Source organism: Myotis davidii, unplaced genomic scaffold (genome assembly GCF_000327345.1).
Source record: "Myotis davidii unplaced genomic scaffold, ASM32734v1 scaffold299, whole genome shotgun sequence".
Lineage (NCBI taxonomy): Eukaryota > Metazoa > Chordata > Mammalia > Chiroptera > Vespertilionidae > Myotis > Myotis davidii.
Window position 1 is genome coordinate 2,477,816 of NW_006293088.1, and position 13,937 is coordinate 2,491,752.

Genomic DNA, 13,937 nt, shown 5'->3' on the forward strand with positions numbered 1-13,937 from the left:
GTCATTCCTGGGACTGAATTTTCTAGGAGGCCAGAAAGATAGAGATCTTGAAGATTATCTGAGAGGATGAAAGGAAATAGCCTTTGTTTCACCAAATGAGCAATCCATCTGGAGGCCAGGCCTAGTAAATCAAATAGGTCCCCTGTGACCTTAGGCAAGTCCCTTCCTCATCGGTAGAATGAAAAGATGGGACTAAATAAGCTTCCAAATTGAGGAAGTGGTGGTTTCTTTCTCAGGGGGAAAGCCCCCTGCAGTGGCAGAGACCCTAAAACATGAGCTTCTCTTTCTTGTAAAATATGTTTGATACATCATTTATGTTTGGAACTTAGAGACTGGCACTCAGAACAGATACACCACAAAAAACACCCTGATATGTGATGGGAATATAAGAACAAAGCCTATAGAGAGAAAAGTTTCCATCTGATGTATAAACTAAGGTTATATGGACAGTTGTGTTAAGAAATAAATGGTTGCCTGGATAGAGCATCACCTTTAGACTGAAGGGTCCCGGGTTCGGTTCCAATCAAGGACACATGCCTGGGTTGCAGGCTCAATCCTCAGTAGGGGGCTTTGCAGGAGGCAGCCGATCAATGATTCTCATCATTGATGTTTCTATCTCTCTCTCCCTCTTCCTTCCTCTCTAAAATCAATATAAATATATTTTTTTAAAAAAAAGAAAGAAAAAAATGGCACCCTGGCTGGTTGTTCAGTGGTTAGAGCGTTGGCCTTGGATCAAAGGGTCAACCCCCCCCCCCCCCCCCCCCCCCAGTGAGGGAACCGGGGATGATGCTGCATTTACACCCCAATGGACAAAATATCCTCAGGTGAGGATTTTTATATTTTAATTTTTAAAATGCATGTATGTGCCTTTTGCCCCAGTAATTGCATTTCTAGTAAATTTTTCTGTAGATACATTTGCTTATAGGTATAATAAATATATAAGGATATTCGTTTCTACTTTGTTTATAATCACAAAGACATGAAGACAGATTAAATGTTTATTACTAGAAGATTTGTTTTAAAGAAAAATGGTATCTCCATACAAAGGAATAGAATGCAATTAGTTAACAAATTAGGATGATTCTAAATATGCTGACATCAAATGACCTGAGGGACTGTACTTCAGAAAGAAAAAAAAAAAAGCAAGGTACAAAGTATTGTGTATAGTTTGCTGCTACTTTATGTGTATTTATTTATATGTGTATATGTGTATTTGTGTATGCATGTCTGGAAAGATATCAGGAACTTGTAACAGTAATCATCTCAGTGGGGGAAAGAAGTTTACCAGGTAGCTAGGGGATTGGGCCATAATTTTTTTTGTCTTGGCTGTTGTGGTTTGGTTGGTTGGATGTCATCCTGTAAAACTAAAATTTGCTGGTTCCATTCCTGGTCAGGGCACATGTCTGGATTGTGGGCTCAATTCCCTGGAGGGACTGTGTAGGAAGCAGCTGATCAATGATTCTTTCTCATCATTGATGTTTCTGTCTCTCTCTTCCTCTCAGAAATCAATAAAAATGTACTTTAAAAAAAAGGAGGTATTTCTTTGCTCCAGATTATAGCACTGTGGAACATCTGTCAATATGTTTTTATAATTCTGTGTAGTTTGTGTACCCACAAATAAAACCAATCCATGCCTCACGATGGAATTCAGAAGGAATTTGGGGGCGAGGGGGGGGGCGTTTGGAATGAGTGTCTGTTCCCTGCAGGCCAGTCTGGTGCTCAGACCCTTAGACTCATTGTAAGTTGCCACTGCCAACACAAGAACAAAGCATGTGACTTATCAATGCATAGGGTGACATCATTAAAGACGCATGCTAGCCTCAGAGCCAGGGGTGGGCAAACTTTTTGACTCGAGGGCCACAATGGGTTCTTAGACTGGACTGGAGGGCCGGAACAAAAGCATGGATGGAGTGTTTGTGTGAACTAATAAAAATTCAAAGTAAACATCATTACATAAAAGGGTATGGTCTTTTTTTTTTTTTTTTAGTTTTATTCATTTCAAACGGGCCGAATCTGGCCCGCGGGCCGTAGTTTGCCCACAGCTGGGCTAGACTCAGAAGCTCAGAGAGCCTCGCCTCGCCTCAGGGCCTAGCCTGGCCAGCGAGGACAACCTGGACTCGGAGCCTAGCCTAGCTGATGGAGGACAGCCTGTCCTCAGAGTTTAGTCTAGCCTGGAAGCCATAGAGCCTCGTCTCAGGACCTCGGAGAGCCAAGCCTAGTTGATCCTTGGGGCCTTGGAGAGCCGAGCCTAACCTTGGAGCCTAGCCTAACCAAGCAAGGACATCCTGGCCTCGGAGCTTTGCCTAGCCCCTGAACCTAGACTGGCCTCTGAGCCCAGCTTTGCCTCTCAGTAGACTGTAGGGGCCCTTCATGACGGCAGCAATTTTTAAAGTTTCATTTATCACATATCACATGTGATACTATACGTATCATATGGTTTGGCACATTGCAGGTGCTCACTAAATAATTGACTGTCTGCCCTCTTAGTTGTTAAATTCCCAGCTCATGCATTCATTCATTAAATATTTAGTGAGTCCCTACTGTGTGCCAGTCTCTATAGTAGGTGATAAAGTAGTGAAGAAAACAGACAAAAAAATGCCTGCTGTCTTTGATCTAGGAGATTCAGGATGAAGTGGTTCTGTATTTGAACCTGATCTAACACGATCCAGGAGTTCCAAGCCTAACTGGGGTCAGAATCCCTAGGGAGCTTCGGAAAAAGTGTGAGGCAGGTTCTAAGATGGGTCCTAGAATCACCATTTTTACAAGGAAGCACTTAATAGCGGTCCAGTGTTTGTGACACGGAGCTCTACACTAGGGGTGGTGGGACTGGTCACACAGATCTAGTGATTTCTAGAGTTAGGATGACTCAAGTCTGCTCGTTAGTGCAATGCTCTCCCAATTTGAGAGGGGACTTGGGTTCTGATCCAGCGCGGTGTCCCAAGAGATATCCCAGGGTGGTGGGCTGGCACCTCAAGGTTCCTTTGGTTTTCGGTGCAAGGGCTTCTGTATCTCTGGCATTTCCTCAGACCACTTGCTGCCCCGATGGATCCATGAAGATTCTCACCTACGCACCAGATTGCTACCGAGGAAGGGGGATTTTGCTGGACCCCGCTGTCTGGCCTGGGCATAGCCATAGGGGCAAGTACAGGAGCTTGAGAACCAGATAAGCCTGAGTTCAAATCCTATCCTGCCTCCCGTCCCTTAAGGTGTGTGGCCTTGGGAAAAGGAGATATTTCTTCGCGCCTGTTTACTCATCTGAAAAAAATGGAGTTAGTCACATGTCACACAGTGGTGTTATAGTTAAGGGAGGCTTCGCTTGCACAACCAAGGAACTGAATTTCCCTCCAGTTAACATCCAATGGCACGTCCAACTTCCACATCAGGCCCCCAGGCGTACAATGGGTTAATTCTTGCCTAACAAACATCACGGTCTCAAGCCAGTTGCCCCGGGCATTGAGAAGAAGGGTGGGTGCTGACCTGGGTTGGATCTAGTAGAGAGAGACCCCAGGAAGACGGGCGCGGAAGCGCGATGTTTCCCCGCTCCTGCTGCGCTCCGCAAGGCAGGTTGCATTCCCGGAGCCCCTCAGCCTGGGGCCACGCCTCTTTCCCAAACGGCCCCGCCCCCAGCCGCCGACGTGTGTGCGCGCGCGCGCGCGTCCTCCGCGCTGGGCCCCGCGCATGCGCACTCCGCGCTGTCTTCTCCCGGCCAGAGCAGCCCCGGCGGCGGCGTTTGAGTGGAGGAAGATGGCGGCTCAGGGCGGCTCGGGGTCCGGCCCGCTGTGAGAAACCCCGAGTGCGGCAAGCACGGCTTGAGGCAGAGCGCTTCTGCTCTGGCCCTGCCCGGGCTCCCTCACCGCTGTCCTCAGCGGAGCTAACCCGAGAGCGTGGCGCGGGCTGGGCCAGGTGAGGTCTCTCCCATCCCGGGGCGCGGCAGGGAGCTGGCGCCTCCTGCCCTTTATGCCGGGGCCCGCAGCGAGCAGTGGGCACCCCGGGTCCCGCGCAGGCCCTGCTCCCCGCGCGGTGGTCGGTGCCGGCTGGACGGGAGACCTTGCAGTCATCATCCTCGGCCTCTGGGTTAGGCGAGGAGGAGGAGGAGAGCCCTTCCTCCAGCCATGGGGATGGGAGTGAACCCGGCCCCTGTCCTCCAGGGCGGTCCTCCCCCGCCCCGGGGCCACGACAGGGTGCGTGACCCGGGCCGGGATGGCTGTAGGGACGGCAGGTAACCTTTCCCCACCCCCGAACCTTGAACGCCTTGCCCGAGAAGCCGGAGTCCGTGCCCTCGCAAATTGGGGCTGCGGCGAGGGGCCAGCATCGCCCAGACTGCAGCTGCGAAGGGCAGGTTTTGGAATTGGCCTAAAAAAAATAAAACACAAGCACCTACCCCTGAGCTTCCCGAGTGAGTCCCTCCCCACCCCGGCGACGTGGGGACTGGGTCTCGGTGGTTGCGATAGCCATCCACGTTGTGGCCGGGGAAGCCCTCTGCCGAGAGTCGGCTGGGCACTGGCAACGGTGGAGGGTGGGAATGGATTTGTAAACGAATGAAAAAAAAAAAAAGGTCTTCACAGTCCCTGCAGAGTAACTTCCGTGCTCATGAAGTCCTCGCTCATTTGAAACCTTTGGATGGTCTGCTACTGCCACTACCTATTACCTGAGCCTCGAGCGGCCCTGGGCGGCTGGGCAGCTGACATCCAAGGCTTGTCTGCACCTCGGGCCTGCTTGTTGTCCGTAAAATCTCCCGGATTTTACCAGGAAAAAGGAAAGCTTCGTTTCTTAATTGCCACGCTTTGGGACTTTTCTATGGTAGGATTCTGATGGCGCGGGATGAAGATTCACACCCATTACCGGTTCTCGCTCGCTGGCAGGGACCTTGTTCTGTGCTCGTTCCTTTTTGAGAACAACTTTTTGTTGTCCAAATGCTCGTTTAAAAGGCTGGTGTCGTTTTTCTCCGGAGGGAAGCCGGTTTGACGTCTTGTGGTCTTTTTCTTGAGGGCTGATGGCCTCCGTCGGAATTGTGCTGTGGGGGATGGTGGAAGGGGATGGCTTTGGGTTCGACACTCCGAACACCTTTTGTAACTTCAATGTGTTTTTGCTGTGCTTAAAATGATGACGTCATGTGGACAGGGTACTTTCAGGGGAAGTGCCATCATTTGGATTTGAACGTTCAACATTCACTCTGTAGCTTTGACAGTGAATAATGATGCTGTGTCAAGTTCCTAACTTGGAGCCTATTATTCATCTGTGTAATCTGATTGGGTATCTTTTCATTTGTATGTAGTTATTTTATACCCTGTGACTGCCTTCGACATGCCTGGTATAAATGTATTACTCAATCTACGTTGATCCAGGGATGTTTTGTCTATTTTATAACGCTTTTAATTGTTAAAATGACAACTGTTAGCTTAATATCAGCGATTTTACCTTTTCTTAAAGCCATCTCCATAGAGATTTATAGATTTTTTTAGTGCCTTTGCTAAGGACATAAACCTGAACCAACAACTTCTCCGTCTTAGAAAATTGGAGAGTCACTATTTCAATTTGCTAATAATAAAGAGTCATGAAATTAATGCAGTAAAACATCTTGGTGGTTTGACATTATGCTTCTTGGCATAATGTGTTGCATTGTTGTGCTAAATCATCATTAGGTATTGATGCAACTTCATGACAATCATGACATCATTCACTCTCCAGCATTTTGCCTTTTGTAATTCCTTCCCTTCTCAAAAAGAACAGGGTCAGGAAAAATAGCTTAGGGTGCTTCTTAATGTCTGGTTTCTAGAAGACCCGTCTTTAAACACTATTTTATGTATTTAAAACCCTTCTGTAAAATTTGAAGCTGTGTGCTTCCTACCTGTGGTGAAGAGCCAGCACAGAACATGCTAGCAAATCCTCTGGGTTTTACAAGAATGTTGGAAGTCCCAAGGAGATGGCATCACAATGATGAATAAATACGTGATTATCTTTGTGGTCTCAGGGTTGTGTAGGTCAGTGAATTAACAACTCTTTATAAAAACAAAAGCCATTTGGTTAAATAATGCCCTTCCCACTTCACAAGATTGTTTTGTGGCTCAAAAAAGGTAATGTTTGTAAAACTGCTTTGTAAAAGAAAAGGCAAATGTAAGATTGATTATTCAATAGTCAGTTTTATGAAAACACCTGTCTAGGGCCCTATGTTCTGGGCATTTAGGAAAGTTGGTACTAATGATTCTAAGACCATACAGCTTTTGGTCTTAGGTTGCCCACAGTCTAGTTGTTGAGCCAGACAAGGAAACCAGTAAGTTACTGTATATCTTCTATATCTATATATATATAAAAGCATAATATGCAAATCAACCAGACAGTGGAATGATCGGTCAGCTATGATGTGCACTGACCACTAGGGGCAGACGCTCAATGCAGGAGTTGCCCCCAGCCCACAGGCCCCAATCGCCCAATGGGGAACTGGGAACCAGGGTTCCCGGGTGGCAGTGGTCGCAGGTGGCACTGGGTTCCAATTGCCCTGCCAGTCGCCCCACACACAGAGGGCAAGTGGTGGCAGCGGGGGGCAGGGAGATCAGCCCTGATCACAGGCCAGGCCTAGGGACCTTACCCGTGCACGAATTTCATGCGCTGGGCCTCTAATTCTAGTATAAGAAGTGCCCTGAATCCAACCCACCAAGGATTCTCAGTGCCTTTCCTATTATTCTGCAGAAAAATCTTCCTTTTGTAAGTGATTTGCTTTTTATAAAAAACTTTTTAAAAATTATATCATGATTTCTTTTCTTCTTTTATTCATTCACTGTCATGATACTTCCCACACAGTATGCTCCAGTTATGGTTTCTGCATTCTCAAAAATCCAAAAGTCTTAGGAGAACCTTTCTTAGAGTGAGTCATACACTCAGGCTGCTAACACAAACATTGCAGCTGCAATTAAAATATCTCAGATTATTGAATGGTGTTAACTTACAGTGATGATGCTTTTGTTTTTGTTTTATAACTGGCACAAGAAACACTGATTTTAATTTGATCACATTTAATGTTTAGTTGTCACTCAGAATGTTGACTGTAAGTGGTTATTAGTACTGTCTCCTCCTTCCAGTAATAAGTAAAATAAGTAAAAGTTGGGTGAAACTGACCACTTAAGCCAGAGCTATATTAAACTATTTTATAGAATCTGTGTGTATTGAAGCTTAATGTCTTTGATAATGTACTTCTGTATCCCATTACAAGTTTCTCATCTTAGTGCTGTGGTAGTTTTATAACTAATTTTCATGTTGTTGCCTACATTGTAAGAATTTTATGAGTTTTTGGGTTGAATGGAATCTTTAAGTGATCAGTATTAGTTGAACATGTACGATCTGTGTCTTAACTGAAAATGAATGCTTAATGGTTGTGTTTGATAGAAAAGTGGAGGGAATGTGTTTGTTCATTTTCTATAGTATGATAGGTTGTTAACATGTTGAAGGATATGAGCTACATACAGGTAACTTAAAAATTGCCCATTATGCCTTAGCTGGTTTGGTTCAGTAGATAGAGCATCAACCTTTGGACTGAAGAGTCCCAGGTTCGATTCTGGTAAAGGGCACGTACCTTGGTTACAGGCTCCTCCCTGGCTCAGACCCTGGACAGGGTGCATGCAGGAGGCAACTGATCAATGTGTTTCACATTGATGTTTCTCTCTGTCTTCCACTCTCTCTAAAATCAAAGGAAAAATATCCTCGGGTGAAGATTAAAAGAAAAAAAAAATTACCCAGTATATGCTCATCATATAGCCTTTTTTTTTTTCATACAGCCTATTTTTATGTTGTTTCTTGTGATACTATTCTAAACTAGAAGCCCAGTGTATGAAATTCGTGCATGGGATGGCGGGGGGTCTCTCAGCCCACCTGCATCCTCTCACAATCTGGGACCCCTCAGGGGATGCCAGGCCTAAACCAGCAGTCGGACATCCCTCTTGCAATCTGGGATGCCGCATGTACCAGTGACTATACTTTTCATACAGGTGAAAGGCATCTTGCTGTTGTATGGGCAGCTACATTTTTTTGCCCTAATTATAAAAAGTAGTACATAACATGATCCTTCTGAGGCAGTAGTACCATTTTCCCCATCTTTTGGGTGGAAAAACTGAAGCAGAGAAAAGTTAATTGGCTTTGTCACGCAGTTGTAAGTGTCATAATCAGGGCTGACCAAAAAATATGCAAGCCAGAGTCCATGTATGTCATCGCTGTATCATCCTGTTTTTTCAGTGTTAGAGTAGCCTTGCTAGATTTTAGTTTTTAAATCTAAGGGACTGTTCCCAGTATATAGGGTAGAGTCCCTAGGCCTGGCTGGTGATCAGGGCCATCTGCGGGGTGACCAGCAGGTGGGGCGATTGCCCCCCCCCCCCCCCGCCCACTGGCACCTGCCTTGGCCGGCCATGCCCCCCCATCACCGCCTTGGTCGCCTCCCTCTTGGCGGGGTGAGGGTGGGGGCAGATGCTTAACACAGGAGCTGCCCTAGATCAGGGTAGCTCCTGCATTGAGCGTCTGCCCCCTGGTGGTCAGTGCATGTCATAGCGACCTGTCGTTCTGCTGTTCAATTGATTTGCATATTAGGGTTTTATTATCTTCTTAATATAAGAACGAAACGTGAATTAACCATCCCTCCACTATGCTCACCAGCCAATCAGGAGTGTGTATGCAAATTAACCCAACAAAATGGTGGGTTAATTTGCATACACAGGCGCTGGGCGGAGAGCAGAGTGGGAGAGTCAGTGGCTTGAGGGGACGTGGCTTCCTTGGTCGCTCCCCCCCCAAGCCGCCGGGAGGAGAGCAGAGCGGGAGAGCTGGCGGAGAGTGGAGCGGCTTGAAGAATTTGGGTCTCCAAGCTGCCAGACGGAGAGCAGAGAGGGAGAGCTGGCGGCTTGGAGGACTTGGCAGAGTGGTAGGCCATGGGACAGAGACAGAGCAGAAAGGGAAAACTAAGAGCACCAGGAATTGGAGCATCACCCCATATACCAAAAGGTTGCAGGTTAGATCTTCAGTCAGGAAACATAGGGGGAAAAGGAGTCAGCCAGTTGATGTTTCTCTCTCACATCATGTCTCTCTCTCTCTCTTTCTCTCTCTCGCTCTCTCTTCCTCTCTAAATTTTAATAAAAACACATCCTTGGGTGAAGATTAAAAATCCTATATAATAAAGAGCTAATATGCAAATGGTCATCACGTCCTCTCACTCTCACATCCCTGACACCGCACCCCCAACCTGGTGCCAGCCCGGGGGACTGAGGCTGCACTCCCCGCCTGGCAGAGCTTGATGGGGAACCTGAAGCTGCATCTCCCACCCTGTGGGGCTTGACGGGGGTGAGGCCAGCTGGGTCTGGGTCTCACACAATTTCAAGACGTGCATGGGTGGGCAGGGACTTGACTTTGGGTCCCGCGGCATGCCCCACACTCTGACAGGAAGGAGATGTTCATATACATTTTACTAATTTTCTTTCATCTCTGACACTTCTATTATAGATAAAGGGCAAATAGCAATAATAAAATATTTCACCTAATTGATTCCCTTTTAATGTGCATGAATTTTATGCACCGGGCCACTAGTTTAATCAATTAAAAAACACTACAGGGAGCTGTCAGCCTTCTTGTGGGAGGCCTGAGCTTTTATGGCAGCACTGACCAAAGTAACTGTCAGGTAACATCATTGTAGCAGTTGCATGTACCAGTAGAAAGCATTGATCTTAGAAATGGAAGGCCTGGTTTTAATTCTAACCATATCATCCAGTAACTGTGAGCCTTGTGCAAAGTACTTAGCTATGTAGGTCCCACAGGGTATGGCTGGAGGATAGGAAATCTCCACCAATGAAGCCAAGAAAAAAAAATGCCTCTATTATTCTCTGAGCAACAAACCAAACTGAGTTGGTGACTCAGACAATTTGCTCATATGATTGCAAAGATAGACAGAAACTCCTGAATTGGAGAGGGCTCCCCTGAGGGCTCCCAGATTGGAGAGGGTGCAGGTCAGGCTGAGGTGCTCCCACACCCCCAATGCACGAATGTCGTGCACTGGGCCTCAAGTATACTAGAAGCCTGATGCACGAAGATTCGTGTAAGAATAGGCCTTCCTTCCCCTGGCTGCCGGCACCACCTTTGCTCCGGCCTAGAGCCGCCTTCTGCCTTTGCACGCTACCCAGAGGCCCGGAGCATCCGGGACGGGGCAGAACGCTTGCCATGGCAATGACGCAAGCGTCCCAGCCGCTGTCATCTTTGTCCCGCCAATTTGCATATTCCCGTTTATTGGCTGTGGGCGTTTCCATCTTTGTCGTGCAGTGATGGTCAATTTGCATATTCTGTCTTTATTAGATAGGATGTCTTGTAAAATTATGTTTAATTTTGCCTTTTCTTACTCATGCATCTGTTGGAAAGCACATTTGCTTCTTTTTTTTTTGTCCTTACCCAAGGATACATTTTTATTGATTTTAGAGAGAGTGGAAGGAAGAGAGAAACAAACATAGATGTGAGAGAGAAACATTGATTGGATGCCTCTCCTGTGCTCCCTAACTGGGGATTGAACCTGCAACCTTTTGGTATATGGGGTGATGCTCCAACCAACTGAGTCACCCAGCCAGGGAGCATATTTGCTTTTAATTCTGATTTTTCTGTATTAAATTTCTACTTTTTATTTTTTTATTGATTGATTTTAGAGAGACAGACAGGCATAAATTTGTTGTTCCACTTATTTATGAATTCATTGGTTGATTCTTTTTTTAAAATATATTTTATTGATTTTTTACAGAGAGGAAGGGAGAGGGATAGAGAGTTAGAAGCATTGATGAGAGAGAAACACCGATCAGCTGCCTCCTGCACACTCCCTACTAGGTATGTGCCCGCAACCAAGGTACATGCCCTTGACCAGAATCGAACTTGGGACCCTTCAGTCCTCAGACCGACACTCTATCCACTGAGCCAAACCAGTTAGGACCATTGGTTGATTCTTGTATGTATCCTGACCATGGATTGAGTCTGAAAACTTGGTGTATTGGGATGATGCTCTAACCAACTGAGCTACCTAGCAAGGGCTAAATTTCTACTTTTTAATTTGTAAAGTTTTTTCCAAGTTTTTATTTAATTTTATCCAGTGTTGCTGTCTTGTGTTTTGTTTCAAAGATGGGAGTATCTTGTGGTGCTTTGATGCTTGTTTATATATATAAAACTGATAAATGTGCAGATAGCCTAGCTAATAAAGAGGAAATATGCTAATTGACTCTCACGCTGTTGCAAATATGGTGGTGCCCACAGCCAATAAGGAGGGAATATGCTAATTGACTGCCCCCACCTTCACAGATGGCAGTGCCCACAGCCACAAGATGGCCGGCAGGGGAGGGCAGTTAGGGGCGACCAGGCCAACAGGGTAGGGTAGTTGGAGGTGACCAGGCTGGGAGGGGAGGGCAGTTGGGGGGGGACCAGGTCGGCAGTTTGGGGTGACCAGGCCGGCAGGGGAGGGTAGTTAAGGGTAACCGGGCATGAAGAGGAGGGCAGTTGGGGGAGGGACCAGGTCGGCAGGGGAGGGCAGTTAGGGGCGACTGGGCCAACAGGGGAGGGCAGTTGGGGGTGACCGGGCCAGCAGGGGAGGGCAGTTGAGGGCGATCAGGCCAGCAGGGGAGGGCAATTGGGGATGACCGGGAGGGCAGTTGGGGGCGATTGGTCTGGCAGGGGAGTGGTTAGGTGTGGATCAGGCTGGCAGGCAGAAGCAGTTAGGGGCATTCAGGCAGGCAGGCAGGCAGTCCCGGATTGTGAGAGGGATGTCCGACTGCAACTGCCGGTTTAGACCCGATCCCTGTCGGACCGGCAGCGGACATCCCCTGAGGGGTCCCAGATTGGAGAGGGTGCAGGCTGGGCTGAGGGACACCCCCCCCCCCACATGCACGAATTTCATGCACCAGGCCTCTAGTTATTATATAAAGCAATAGTTACTTGAGAAAAATTTTATTACTCTGGACAGTAACTTAGCTTAGACAGTAACGTATTTTATCTTTTGGTAATATGTAGGTTTGAGGTAGTTCATTTCATTTCTATAAATGCAAACAAGTTTTAGGTTTTATTTCAGCTACTTTAAGGAACTCACTAGTATGGCATACTTCTCCAAATTTTTGTTCCCTTTATTATTTTCACTTTAAATGTTTAATTTGTGTTGTGATTTAGAGAATAAGAAATCTTTTTCAGAATGAAACTTTTATTGTATTGTTTGGAGAGAGATTGATGTTAGTTATGAATTCATAAATATAGTTTTACTAAAGGTTGCCTCTCCTATCTGCTGGCTTTTCAGATGAAAGTCAAAGGAAAGTGGAATTTATTCTTATATTTCAGTATTTCTTAAAGCTTTTTTCTTTTTTTAAACTTGTTAGCCTTGCTGTTTCTTGCCCAAAAGCAACAGTGTCTTGGCTTGTCTTGGGATCAAGCAGTATTGTGTTTGCAAGACTGCTTTCTTAGCTTTCGCTCTGCGATATTTAGTAACATCTTTCCAAGTAGATTATTTGGTCTAGTGAAGATCAAACAAGCTGCTCTCTTCCTTATTAGTGAATCTAAAGTTTTATGTTCCTGTGGGTCCTTCAGATTCTATTTGTCTATCTTCCTCACCTCTCCTCTTTTTCTCAGTAAACACAGTTCTCTCTTCCAAAAGCATGCTTAATAAATCATAATGATGGATGGGTTAGAATTTCACATTGTATTTAACTTAAAAGTAACGTAATGGTAATGAAATCTTGAAGATATTTTGCTAGGTAAAATAAGCCAGACACAAAAGAACAAATATTGTATGATTACACATACATGAGGTACCTAGAGTAGTCCAATTCATGGAGACAGAAAGTAGAATGGTAGTTGCCAGGGGAGAGGAGGGAACAGAGAGTTAGTGTTTAATGGGTATGAAGTTTCAGCTTAGAATGATGACAAAGTTCTGAAGATGGTTGGTAGTGATGGTTGCACAACAATTTTACTGCACTTCATGCCACTGAACTGCATACCTAAAAACAATTAAAATGGCAAATTTTATGTTATGTTTATATTAGCACAATTAAAAAAATATATATATACTTATTGATTTCAGAGAAGGAGAGAGGTATAGAAACATCAATGATGAAGGAGGATTATTGATTGACTGCCTCCTGCATGCTCCACACTGGGGATTTAGCCTTCAACCCAGGCATATGCCCTGGCCAGGAATCGAACCGTGACCTTCTGGTTCATAGGTCAACACTCAACCACTGAGCCACTCCAGCCGGGCACTTAACTTCTATTTATATCAATTACTATGGTAAGATTGGTTTTGTTATATGTTGTTTTGCTAAAGCTGCAGAACTTATTAATGATGTTAAGTGAGGACTTGCTGTACTTTAGATTCTTATGGGTTGATGTTCCTCATGAGTTTTCTAAAGCATTACATGATCCCAAGTGTCTGTTTAATTTTTCTTGCCTTTTTGTTTCATTGGTCCATTTATTCAAACATTTATTGAATTCCTTTATACGCGAGGCATGGTTCAAGGTATTAGAGATACAGCGGGCAAAAATATAGGCAAGGTCTCTAATTTCTATCTTAGTTTGAGATTGGAGAAAGCAGTTAATGAATGAACAAAATTTCATATAATAATGACTACAAATAAAACAAGGTGTGATAATGACATGGGGCAGAAAGGGAAGACTACATTAATCACAGTTTAACAATGGGGATACATTCTGAGAAATGTGTCACTAGGTGATTTTGTTGTTGTGCAAACATCATAGAGTGTGCTTACACAAATTTAGATGGTATAGCCTTCCACACACAGAGGCTATCTGATATACTATCATCATATATGCAGTCCATCCTTAACAGAAACATCATTGTGCAGCACATGACTGTAATTGAGATTGGTGTAGAGAAGGCCTTAGTGAGAAGGTGATATTCATGCTGAAAGATACAAGGTAGGATATTTAATGCTAAGTTT

At 45.4% G+C, this 13,937-nt stretch overlaps 1 protein-coding gene across 1 annotated transcript in view; it reads left to right on the top strand.

The window, feature by feature from the left end:
• The first annotated feature begins 3,697 nt into the window (after nucleotides 1-3,697).
• FBXO42 (F-box protein 42) overlaps nucleotides 3,698-13,937 on the top strand; it is an 89,498-nt gene continuing 79,258 nt past the window's right edge. The window contains exon 1 of the mRNA XM_006766680.2: nucleotides 3,698-3,903. The gene's annotated coding sequence lies outside the window, so the exon portion shown is untranslated. The remainder of the gene's footprint in view (nucleotides 3,904-13,937) is intronic.